Source organism: Arvicanthis niloticus, chromosome 20 (assembly GCF_011762505.2).
Source record: "Arvicanthis niloticus isolate mArvNil1 chromosome 20, mArvNil1.pat.X, whole genome shotgun sequence".
Taxonomy (NCBI): domain Eukaryota; kingdom Metazoa; phylum Chordata; class Mammalia; order Rodentia; family Muridae; genus Arvicanthis; species Arvicanthis niloticus.
This window is the reverse complement of record NC_047677.1, coordinates 36,510,367-36,522,553: the sequence shown is the minus strand read 5'-3', so window position 1 is coordinate 36,522,553 and position 12,187 is coordinate 36,510,367.

Here is a 12,187-nt window from a genome sequence, read left to right as displayed (position 1 = left end):
TGTTGTTGTTGTTTTATTATCTTTCTATTCCAAATCAGTTCCACCTTTTTTCTTTGCACTGGAACATTGGTGAAAGACCAAATCATTGACATGTACTATGGAGACATAGCACCACCAAAGGTCTCCAAAAGGACACGGACGGGATTTCAACTGAAATACAAAAGCCACACAGAGGTCTCATGACAACTTACTGAGGGAACTCTGTCATCTTATTTACTGTCGCTGCTGCAGCCTAGGCTGGGGCTGCTGTGTCTGTAAATTTCTTTCACCTCAGGCTTTTTCACTCTGGGGGGAAATTAAATATAAGGTATATTTGTAACATTACATAGGCAAGCATGAGACCTTATTGGTCACAGCGCCTACCAGTCAAAGCATTGTCTCTGTGTCGGTGCTTCATAATGGGGCTCACAGCATCCCAGGGATTTGTGGCACAGCTAAATTCTTATGACATTTTGCTGAGAATTTAATAAGGTTCAACCTCTCAGCTTTTCTAGACAGGAAATATAGCACTTACACTTTTAATAAAATTTTACCTAGCCAAAGCTCAATGGAAGGGGCTTTCATCACAGGTAATATTAAAATCATAAACATTTTAAAAATAAAATTATCCATTACCCCTCTAATACACGTTGGCATCCAGGTTCTCAGCGTGTGACACCATTTGTATTGGGTGACCAGCCAACACTGACATCTCATTTGTAAGTATGGCTAAGAAAACAAAAATAAATTATGCTCTGCAGATAAGATTATCAGATAGAGGTTAGAAAGAAAAATCTCTGTCCAAAATTCATAATCACCATTTCCTCGTCACTCACAAATTAACTATTCTCTAGTCAAAATCAAATTTGCTTAGAGCATGACATGAGCAGATACTGTATATGTATGAGTAAATATGTATGAGTTTTCTGTGCTCAAAGAAGATAGGAATGAGAGTGGTAAGAGTGAGAGCAAGCACACAGAAGAGGGGTAAGGGAAGGGACCAAGCACAAGTACCCAAAGAGTCTCAGGGAGCCGGAACAGAGAAACTCTGACATCCCTCTGCCATCCCTGTAACCTGGGTAACAACTACCCAACTGTGAGATCTCCTCACACAGATGTAGGCCTGCTTTGGGAAAAAAAAAAAAAAAAAAAAAAAAAAAAAAAAAAAAAAAAAAAAAAAAAAAAAGCAGAAAAGAAGTTCTCATCACAGTGTCTTAATTAAATATGTAAGATGTAAAAGACTCTACTGAAACAAGAATTGCTTATGGTCTGTGAAAATAAGCAATGAACAGTTCCGAAGGGGGAGCCTAACTTGCCTTCGAAGCAGTCCTCCTTTGGCAGAACAAGAATTGTCCAACAAAGTCAGCCCGTGAACTTCACGTTGACATGTTGCAAAAACGACAAGGCCCCCGAGGTTGTGTTTCTAGATATGAACCTTTAATACCCTTGATGCCAACCATGAGATCTGCCCTCGGATTATGGAGAGGTGTGAGGACAGAAGATTGAATTTGAGAGTCAGGATTGGATGTTATAGCCCATATAACAACATGGCTTCTCTCCACCTTGGCCTGGCAGTCACATCATACTCACCCTCACCGTCATGAAAGAGAAAGATATAGGGTTTGGGAAAGCGAAACTCACGCACATCAGTGAGTAACTGCGTGCGACAGAGTCAGCAACAGATACTTGCAGCGGGAAGATCGGACAGTGTCAGTCCATATCCCAAGTGCCTTCATGGTCTTCAGTTTGTCAGGATATCTGCTCCACATCAGGGGATTTCACTTAGTCAAATGATCAGTCAAACACATCATTTCATGGCCCTGTCATCACAGATTCCACAGTTTGACCACTGTGGCCCAGCTATCTAGATATATCACAGCCACTTACAAAGCTGCACCCTGATACAGTGCAGTCCCCTCCCTCTCTTATAATGACCATTTTGTGAGCAATCATTTCCTTCTCTATTTAAAGTCCTTATGACCTTACAGTTGAACAAACAGAAGGTGACGAAAATGGGTGTCAGATTAATTTCATGCAAAATCAACAAATCTGCCACTTTTCACAAACTGACCATGGGTTTCTTGCTTTATATCTAGTCTTTGATCAAACACATCAACCAAATAGACAATTGCCAAAGACACACGGTAACATCCATAGGTCTGTCAGTTCATCTGCTATCCGCAACCTCCAGAGATATATTCATGGGGGGGGGGGGGATCTCATCGAGCTGTTCATAGCTAGCATCATATTCAGATTTCAAAAAACGATGTTACAAACAAAATAAACTTAAGCTTCAATTCCCATAGAAGTAAGATCTCTTCAAAATCATATTTGTTTAGGCTTAAAATATCTAGAAGTCACTTTCTGTAACCCAGTGAAAGCCAGGTCTTTAGATAGAAATGAATGGCTGTTTCCATGGCAGCCAGTCTCCTAATTACTGAATAGGTGAAGTTCCCTGACCAAGCTCGTGTCTACATCTCAGCTAATAAAACCCCAGGAGATGAGTGGGTCAGCAGAACCAGCTCACGCCTCATGTCTACAAGCTCTGGACCATCGACTTCATCTAGGAAAAAAACCCCAACAACAACCAAAAAAAAGCACCTTTATTCACTCTCTGTCCCATTAGACATCAATTCTGCAATTTCTCCTAAAAAAAGAAACATGTCATTATCGCTAACAGAAAATGTGTTTTTAAATATTATTTTCTTCAAATAAAATCCCCAGAGTTAAACCATGGCTGGTATTCCCAGCAGTAAACTTCACAGAATCTCTGGAACCAACATGATCATGAGAGAGAAACTAGCCAGCCCACTGTGGATCACCTTTGTGGGTCACCTGTATGAAAGCCCCATGGTGCTGCTAGCATGTAGGTTAGTTCTTCAAGAGGTCAGAATGAAGTGCTTTTAAAGAGAGCTTAAGGATTGAGAGGAAACGCTAGAGAGGCTATAATTTGAGGTCAGAGGGTTGGAGGAAAATCTGACTCAATGGTATCTAAAACAATTGTGCATCCCGAAGATTTTGCTTTGAGAGATATACAGCAAGTGAGAAGCTTTTCTAGACAAATCCAGCCCTAAGCCCACATTCAAAAATACCAGTACTATTCATAATTTTGTGACAAGTCTCAATTTGGTCTTGTACTCCAAAGATCAAAGGCTGATTGTCAAGACACCGTAGACAAGTACCTTCCAGAAGCACCCTGCCTCAATTCTCCATGAACCATGAGAGACGATGAGGCACTTTTGAGATTAAAAACCTCAACATCTTTACTCAAACAGTTAAAGTTCAAAAAAAACTGTCTTAAGGGAAAATTGTTCACCGTGACATTGAAGTTGCAATAAGAAACCGCACACCAATCTCTCTGCTAAAAGCCCACAGAGCTCACGACACCTTGGTATATGCTAGTATGCAGTTAAAATTAATCAACCAGACAGCAGTCTGCCGGATGGCTTAAATGCTAGCTGCCTCTGTAGGTTCCCTTGGTCTGGTGCCTCATTGTTACTTAATTCTGTGTATCTGAGGCTTGTGTTTTTCTACATGGTATTCTATTGTGTTTTTGCTTGTTTGTTTTTTGGTTTTTCGTGACAGGGTTTCTCTGTGTAGCTCTGGCTGTCCTGGAACTCACTCTGTAGACCAGGCTGGCCTCGAACTCAGAAATCCGCCTGCCTCTGCCTCCACTAAAGGCGTGCGCCACCACTGCCCGGCATTCTATTGTGTTATTACTAATATCTTTCATGCAGGACCTCATGTCTTCTAGGCTGATCTCAAACTTCTTAAGTGAAGAAGGATGATATTGAACATCTAATCCTTCTGCCTCAAGCTTGTTTATAAAGTGCTAAGGTTCTAACCAAAGGCCAATGTCACGAACGCTCGGGAAGTACTCCACCAACAACCAAGCCACATCCCTCCTCACTTTAGCTGAGTAAAAGAAGAGAGTAGAGCTTTGTATGTACAGACGGTGCTCGGCTTGGAAAGTGCTGTAACCAGAAATTCTTGGGTCGGCTTACATAATGTCACAAATACCTTACATTTAATTTTTGCCCTCAAAGTGAAGAGCGTGAATTGAAAGAGATACAGACACAGGCGACTCGGCTGAGGTGATGGCTGCGGTGAACAAGGCAGAGGTTTTTACCTTAGTGAGTTGTCAGGAGATCGCTAAGCAGTGGATTTTAGTTGAAATCCCTCTGGGGCCATTTGTAGTCCTTGTGGCATGTCTCCAGAGTAAATTTCAACTCTTTGATATTTCATCAATGTTGCAATAGAAAGAAAAATGTGGAACTGACTTGGGGGTTAAAAGATCCAGCCAACTTTGAACTTAAAAAATAAGGAAGAGACAAGAAGTGTAAAACAGAAAAAGGCTATCTCTTTGATTCGTAGAACTTTCAATGAAACCGCCTCCAACAACGAAAGGAAGAGGTTTGACTATTGAAAGTGTTGTTCAACTGGCTTCAACTAGACAGCACAAAAATAACAAAACTGATCATACATTGGGAACTTTTTAAGTTCTCAGAGGGAACATCGGGTAAACAGTTACATCAGAGCTCAGAAATCTCTCTGTGAGGCCCGCCGGTGGTGGCGCACGCCTTTAATCCCAGCACTTGGGAGGCAGAGGCCAGCCTGGTCTACAGAGTGAGTTCCAGGACAGCCAGGACTACACAGAGAAACCCTGTCTCAAAAAAAAAAAAAAAAAAAAAAAGAAAAGAAAAGAAAAGAAAAAAAGAAAAGAAGAAGAAGAAATCTCTCTGTGGGCTATAGGACTCAGTTTTGCTCTTAAATTGATAGAAGCTGGTACATTCCAAAATGGTGAAAGTTAGTTTCAAAGTGATTTACTGGGAAAGCAGGATAGCTCAGCAGGAAAGGGTACTTGCCACCAGGCCTAACAGTTTAACAATAGAATGAGAGAACAAATTCCTTACAACTTGCCCTTTGACCTCCACATACAAGCCAGGGTGCATGAGTGTACATGCACACAAATAAGGTTTTTTAAAAACCTTGATGTGGAGCCTGGGACAGGATCCTTCCAGTTTCCATCTGTGCCTGGAGTTGACCCTGTGCCACAGATCTCTGTACCCAAATCCTGCAATGAGAGAGATGGTCTCCCAGGAGTGCTGACACACCTGAGTGCACCGGTAAGACCACCACTTCTGCTCAAATACCTGGCCCAAGAAGGACCTGCCCACAGCCATCAGGACACAGGAACCAAGGAACAGCCAAGGACAGGATCCTTCCAGTTTCCATCTGCACTCCAGAGCTGACCCTGTGCCACAGCTAAAAAACTCAGCCAAGACCAAAAACTCAGGTGACAGCAAATGCTGGTGAGGATGTGGAGAAAAATCTTCTATTGCTGGTGGGATTGCAAGCTGCAATTTTCCACTCTGGAAATCAGTCTGGTGGTTTCTCAGAAAATTGGACATAGTACTACCTGAGGAACCAGCTATACCACTCCTGGGCATATACCTAGGAAATGCTCCAACATGTAATAAAGACATATGTTTCACTATGTTCATAGCAGCCATATTTATAATAGCCAGAAGCTGGAAAGAACCAAGATGTCCCTCAACAGAGGAATGGATACAGAAAATGTGATATATTTACACAATGGAGTACTACTCAGCTATTAAAAACAATCACTTCATGAAATTCACAGGCAAATGGATGGATCTAGAAAATATCATCCTGAGTGAGGTAACCCAGTCACAAAAGAACACACATGGTATGTACTCACTGATAAGTGGATATTAGGCAAAGAGTGTGGAATACCCATGATACAACTCATGGACCACATGAAGCTCAAGAAGAAGGAAGACCAAAGAGTGGATGCTTCAGTCCTACTTAGAAGGGGGAACAAAATAATCAAGGAAAGTAGAGGGTGGGAGGGACTTAGGAAGAAGAAAAGAGGGGGAGGGGGAAAGAGGGGAAGAATCAGGTATGAGGGGAGATGGAGGAGATGTACAAAGGGTCAGGAAATTGAACAGAGGTGTGTAGCAGTGGGGGATGGGGAACTGGGGGTAGCAACCAGAAAGTCCCAGATACCAGGAAAGCAAGAGCCTCTTAAGGACCCCACGGAGATGACATTAGATGAAATACCCCACAAAGGGGAGGGAGAACCTGTCGAGACCATATCCAGAGGTTAGGCCCTGCCCCTGGTTGAGGGATGAGGCCACCTACCCATCTCCAAAATTTTAACCCAGAATTTCTCCTGTTTAAAGGAAATACAGGGACAAAGAGTGGAGCAGAGACTGAAGGAAAGGCCATCCAGAGACTGCCCCACCTGGGGATTCATTCCACATGCAGACACCAAACCCAGACGCTATTGATGATGCTAAGAAGTGCTTGCTGACAGGAGCCTGATAGAGCTGTCTCCTGAGAGGCTCTGCCAGATCCTGACCAATACAGATGCAGATGCTCACAGCCTACCATCAGTCTGAGCGCAGCAACCCCAATGGAGGAGTTAGAAGGACTGAAGGGGCTGACGGAGCTGAAGGAGCCTTATTCTGCATCAATGAGGGGGGAGGCCTTTGGTCCTGTGAAGGGTTAATGCCCCAGTATAGAGGAATGCTAGAGTGGTGAGGCAGGAGTGGGGTGGGGGAGCAAGCACTCTCATAGAAGCAGGGTAAGGGGAGAATGGGATAGGGGGTTTGCAGAGGGGAAACAGGGAAAGGGGATAACATTTGAAATGTAAATAAATAAAATACCTAATTTTTTAAAAACCCTTGATGTGACCCCATCCCCAATCTTCACAAAGAAATTAAGTCAGACACACAGGCAGGAAATAAATGTCTCTCTCTCTCTCTCTCTCTCTCTCTCTCTCTCTCTCTCTCTCTGTGTGTGTGTGTGTGTGTGTGTGTGTGTGTGTGTGTGTGTGTGTATTATCCCCTTAGGAGACACAGGACTGTAAATATTTTCTGCCATTCTTTCTGTTGGAATCTCTCTGCTCCTCACAATTTATTGGGTACAGCAATGCTCCCCCTTTTCTGACCTTGTCTGAGGGGTTCAACAATTGCCACATCCCCCTCCATACAGAAGATCCTGTAGTCTTGGTTAAGATTACAGGTCCAACTTCCTTTCTTCAGATAAGAACCCATTCAGCAAGCACCTGAGATTCCTGAAATGCTTCCCCATGCTCATGAGGCATTCCTGGAAGCCTCTGACCAATGACCTTTGCCCATCCTGGATATTCTGACCCCTGCCGCCAAAATTGGATAAGCCTTGAATCACCCCTCCCCGCTCCAAGTAAAGTTGATCTGCCTCCCAGATGCCGATCAAAGAAGAAATATGATGGGACTCATACAATTACCATCAAGAAGGCAAAAGACCTCCTCTCCCAAGTGTGTCTTATTGCACCCATATTTAGTCAGAAAGGAAAGCAAACACAACTTTTCCTCTTCACCATCTGACTTAAAGCAATTAAATAGAACAAAATGTTAAGACAGTGCTCACGGAAAATTTATTCAACCACCGAACCTGACATTTCAAACAAGCCAGAACATGGCTGTGGAGCCTCAGGTGATTGGCTTTGTAAGGACATTAACAAACTCTTTCAGGCTAAGTCCTGTTCGAATTCTCAAGAGTTCATTCTTCTAGCTCCTAATAAATATTGATAGTGAAGGGATAATGCCAAGTATTTGCCCTCTTCTAGACTCTAAGAATCTCGGATTATTTATTTTGTTATTTAAGTGTAAGAGAGAAACGTCTTCTCTAAGGACAGACAACCTTCTCCTCTGTGCCTGTTCTGGACAAGCTCGGCATCGATGCAAATGACCTGAGTTGCAGATATAGCCCTCAGTTGGCAGACAGCTTGTCTAGTCAGCTTCAATCCCCAGTACCACACAAACTAGGCACTATGGTTGTACAAGCATACCATCCGGGCAATTGGGAGGTAGAAGCAAGAGCATCCAGAGTTTTAAGTCCTCTTCAACTACATGAGAATTTCAGGATCAGCCTGGGCTACACGAGGCTGTGTCAAAACGAACAAAAAGATACTAATACTAGAATTTTAGCTAATGAGGTTACACCATTTGATCCTTTTCATTTCAGCTGACTTGAACGTCCAGTATGGAGAGAAGCCTTGAAGGCCAAGGGGATCATTGGTTGATGGATTCTCCTAGAGACATGCACTGTTCTCCTTAAATGAGACAGTCAGCAGGAAACTCTGTGTCCTGCGCATGGCTTGTTTGCCTCTGTGTTAGTCTCTTATCCTATCAGAGCAGGAGCAGAGGGGACAATCCAGTCAGATGCCTCTGAGCACCCCTGGGACTTAGAGAAACTCATTCAGTGTCATTGGCTGCCAGACCATAGCGAAACTGAAAGGCTTTGCACGTAGGGATTATCACAAAAATCCATTTGTTCCAGATTAAACACAAAGGGGACTTTTAAGTAAACATCTGGCTATTTACTGGTAATAAAAGTAAAAACCACTAGCGTTCTACATTGTTTGTGCACGTCCTTTCGGTTCTCTGTGACATTATGACGCTGGTGGCTTTCAAATCAAAGACTATGAGCAGGAAATTCTCTCAGATGAATCTCATTTTTACAATGTTTCATACCTGCATTTAGACTCCCCCAGGGCCTTTTTGTAGGGGTGAAGAAATACATATTACCACCATCATGTTAGAGTTCATTGTAATAATAGCTGGGTTCTTCCTGGTGTTTTGTATTTGCCATTATGAAAAGCTCAGCTTTTATGGGAGGGGAAAGAATCATGCTTTTCACTACACAGGTTGGAGTATTCGAATACAGACATTTCCTTCATCTTCTTCCACTGTAGGTGTTAGGAGTTATTTGAGAAGAACCATATCAGCTGTGGAACACAGAGATGAGTGAGTGATCACTTGCTCAAAATCTTCAACCGCCCTGGGTAAGAGCCCTGAACCTGTAAGCATTTTGGCACAGGACACACTATCTAAGACACTGGGAATTAAAAGCACCTCTTCACTCCATGGGAAATATGGAAGGAGAAGGTCGTGGCATTCTGACCTGGAGAGGTGAGGATGTCCTGAGGTTTTTGGTTTGTTCAAATGACAATTTTAAGGACATGGGGCATCTTTTTCCTATATCTGCTGTACATTTATACATCTTTTGAGAAGTGTCTTTTATCAAGCTTGCTTCAGCTCTGCTAATGAGTTCTCTCTCTCTTTCTCTCTCTCTCTCTTTTCTCTCTCTCTCTCTCTCTCTCTCTCTCTCTCTCTCTCTCTCTCTCTCTCTCCTGCATATTAGTCCCTTAGGAGACATAGGACTGTAAATTTTTTCTGCTGTTCATTCTGTTGGAATCTCTCTGCTCCACCAACGATGTCTCTTGTTGTACAGAAGCACTTTAGAGGAAATGTGGGCATATTTTGAGAAGCTGTTATTGAAGTTTCCCAAAAATTATTCTCTACTCTCTGACGCAGTCATCCAATCTAAGGGTAAATGCGTTTACCAAAAGAAATTAAATCAGTGTTTCAAAAATATCCTTGTTTCACATATGTTGTTGTTATAAAATTCTCTGACAACAAGCAATTTAGGGGACAACAGGTGTCTTTTTAGCTCCTTATTCCAGGCTACAGTTCATGTCTGTGAGGAGTTTACAGCAGCAGAATTTTGAGACAGCCAGTTGTGTTACATCCATGGTCCAGAATAGAGAAAAATGAATGCATGCACACTCATGTGCTTGCCTGCTGCTCTATTTCTCTTCTTATACAATGCAGAAACCCCTGCCTATGGAATAACGCTGCCCAAGGTGGGCTAGGACTTCCTACATTAATTAAAGTCAATGCTCCAAAACCAAACTTATAGGCCAACCTATTGCAGATAATCCTTCATCAAAAGGCTCTTCCCAGGTGACTCTAGGTTATGTAAAATTGATAGGAAAATCTAACTATCACAAGAGACAAGGTTGCACATTCATGTTCACTGTCAAACTATTCACAATAGTCAAAATATGAGAGCAAATTAACTGTCAGTCAGCAAATGACTCAGTAAAGAACAGGTGCTACATATACACATTGAAATAGTGATCCACCATGAAAAGGTAAAATCCTGTCATTTAGGATGACATCTCTGAACCTAAAGACATTCAGTGAAATGAGCCTGTAAAGAGAATCTCTTATAAGCAACACCTGTCAATAAAAAAGGCATACAGCCAGTGACCTGAGGCAGGAAATGGAAGGTGGGACACTGGCAGGAAAAGAGAGGATTCTGGGAAATGGGGAGAGGTGTGAGTGATTCCCTCAGAATGCTGAGTAGACAGACATAAAACCAGGAGGAAGCTGAACTCAGCATAGAATAAAAAGGAGATTCACCCCAGACTTGGATGCATGAAGCTAAGGAGAGGTAACTAACCACGTGGAAGACATAAAATAGTTTACATGGGTTACATAAGTTACAAGCTAGTCCGGGGAGTGAGACAAAGTTTATGTCATAGGCATTTGTTAATAAATAATTCTTCTGAGTCGTTTTGCAGAGGCTGGGAAGAAAACACAGATTGATTTTTTTACATGAGCCAGGTATATACAGCCAGTCCTTATCACCTAGTCTGTAGCTATAGATGAGCATTTAGCTCCTGTGTCTGATGCCCTCATCTATGAAAAAAAAGTTTATCAGAGTGCCTATTTCCTATAATCCCTTACACACACACACACACACACACACACACACACACACACTTGCAGAGTGGTAAGAGAAGATGACTAATCATTATTACCTATTACTAAAATCATGGTAGTGGGTGTGGCAGACAGACATCTATATACCAATAACCAACCTGAAAATGACACATCACATGACAGGCAGGAATTGAGATTTTTACATGAGATCAAGATTACTAAGGAGTTTATCCTCAAATAATCCTATGTGAGGGGTGTAGAATAACTACAAGGGTCCTTAAACACACTGATACTTTCTAGCCTTCTATCCTAACTCTTGACTTTCATGATTACATCATTGCCATTAATAATTACTAGCAGGAACAGGAGAGAGAATTCAGTGGGTGAAAAGCATGTCCTGGTCTTGCAGACAGTCTCTGTTGGGTCCCCAGCACTTTCAGTGAGTGGTTCACAACCTCCTATAACACCAGCTCTAGGAGATCCAATGCCCACTTCTGGCCTCTGAGAAAACCTGTACTCATGTGCACTTATGCACACACATATATACACACAATTTAAAATAAATACTTTTTAAAGTTATTACTTGTAACTGGACTTTTGGCTACTTTATTGGGTTCTTTTTCCTATCTCCTTTCTCCACCTTTTCAGCCCCCCTCCCCAAAAGTAGGTAGGAAAGTAAAAAAGCTTAGAGGGGGAAAGGGGGCATCAATATTGTCAAACTACTTCCTGCTGATTAGGGGATTCTAGTTCCTTAGGGAAAGTCAACCCTTCAGCATCAGAATATCTCCAACCAGCAACCGGAAACCAGCAACTAGCAGCAACAATAGCAGCTGAAGGAAGAGCAGCAGGAGGAGGGGTAATAGCAGGAGCATTAAGAGGAGAAGCAACAGGAGCAGGAGCAGAAGCAGGAGCAGCATTAGGATGAGGAGCAGGAGGAAGATGTTGAGCAGCAGAGGAGGGCATGTAGGAGGAGGAGCAGCAGGAAGAGAAGGAGCAGCAAGAGGAGAAGGAGCAGGAGCAGCAGCAGGAGGAGGAGGAGGAGGGACAGGAGGAGGAGAAACAGCAGCAGGGGGAGAAGCAGCAGGAGGAGAAGCAGCAGCAGCAAGAGGAGGAGCAGCAGGAGCAGCATCTGCCTCTCTGGTATTTATAAACCCTCTGAAGAGTCCCCAGAATCCAAACATAAACTATCTGCAGCTGGCAGAATCACACACCTGCCAGAGCATGAGACAAATCACAGTCAGCTGCTGTGTACAATCTGAAGCAACCCTCATATCCCACACCTGGGATTAAAAAAAAAAAAAAAGCATATTCACATAACATTTCTATACTTTGAAAGAAACCAAAATTCTCTCTACAGTTACTAATAGTGGTTCCTATTGTATTTTTTTAAAAAAAATAGCACCTTATTTAGGCACACTATAAAGGATGCTGCACATAAGGTCCCATGTGTCTCGGTGCCGTGTGTCTCTCCTCTTTGTGTATCACTCAGCAGATACTAGCTTCCTGGTACACCCTAGCTGTTTCCCTTTATAACCCACAAGATGAGAATGGACTTTGAGACTATTTCACCTCAATACCACACAAAGTCTCCATATATACCACCTTTAGGCTTGATTCCTTCAGAACTG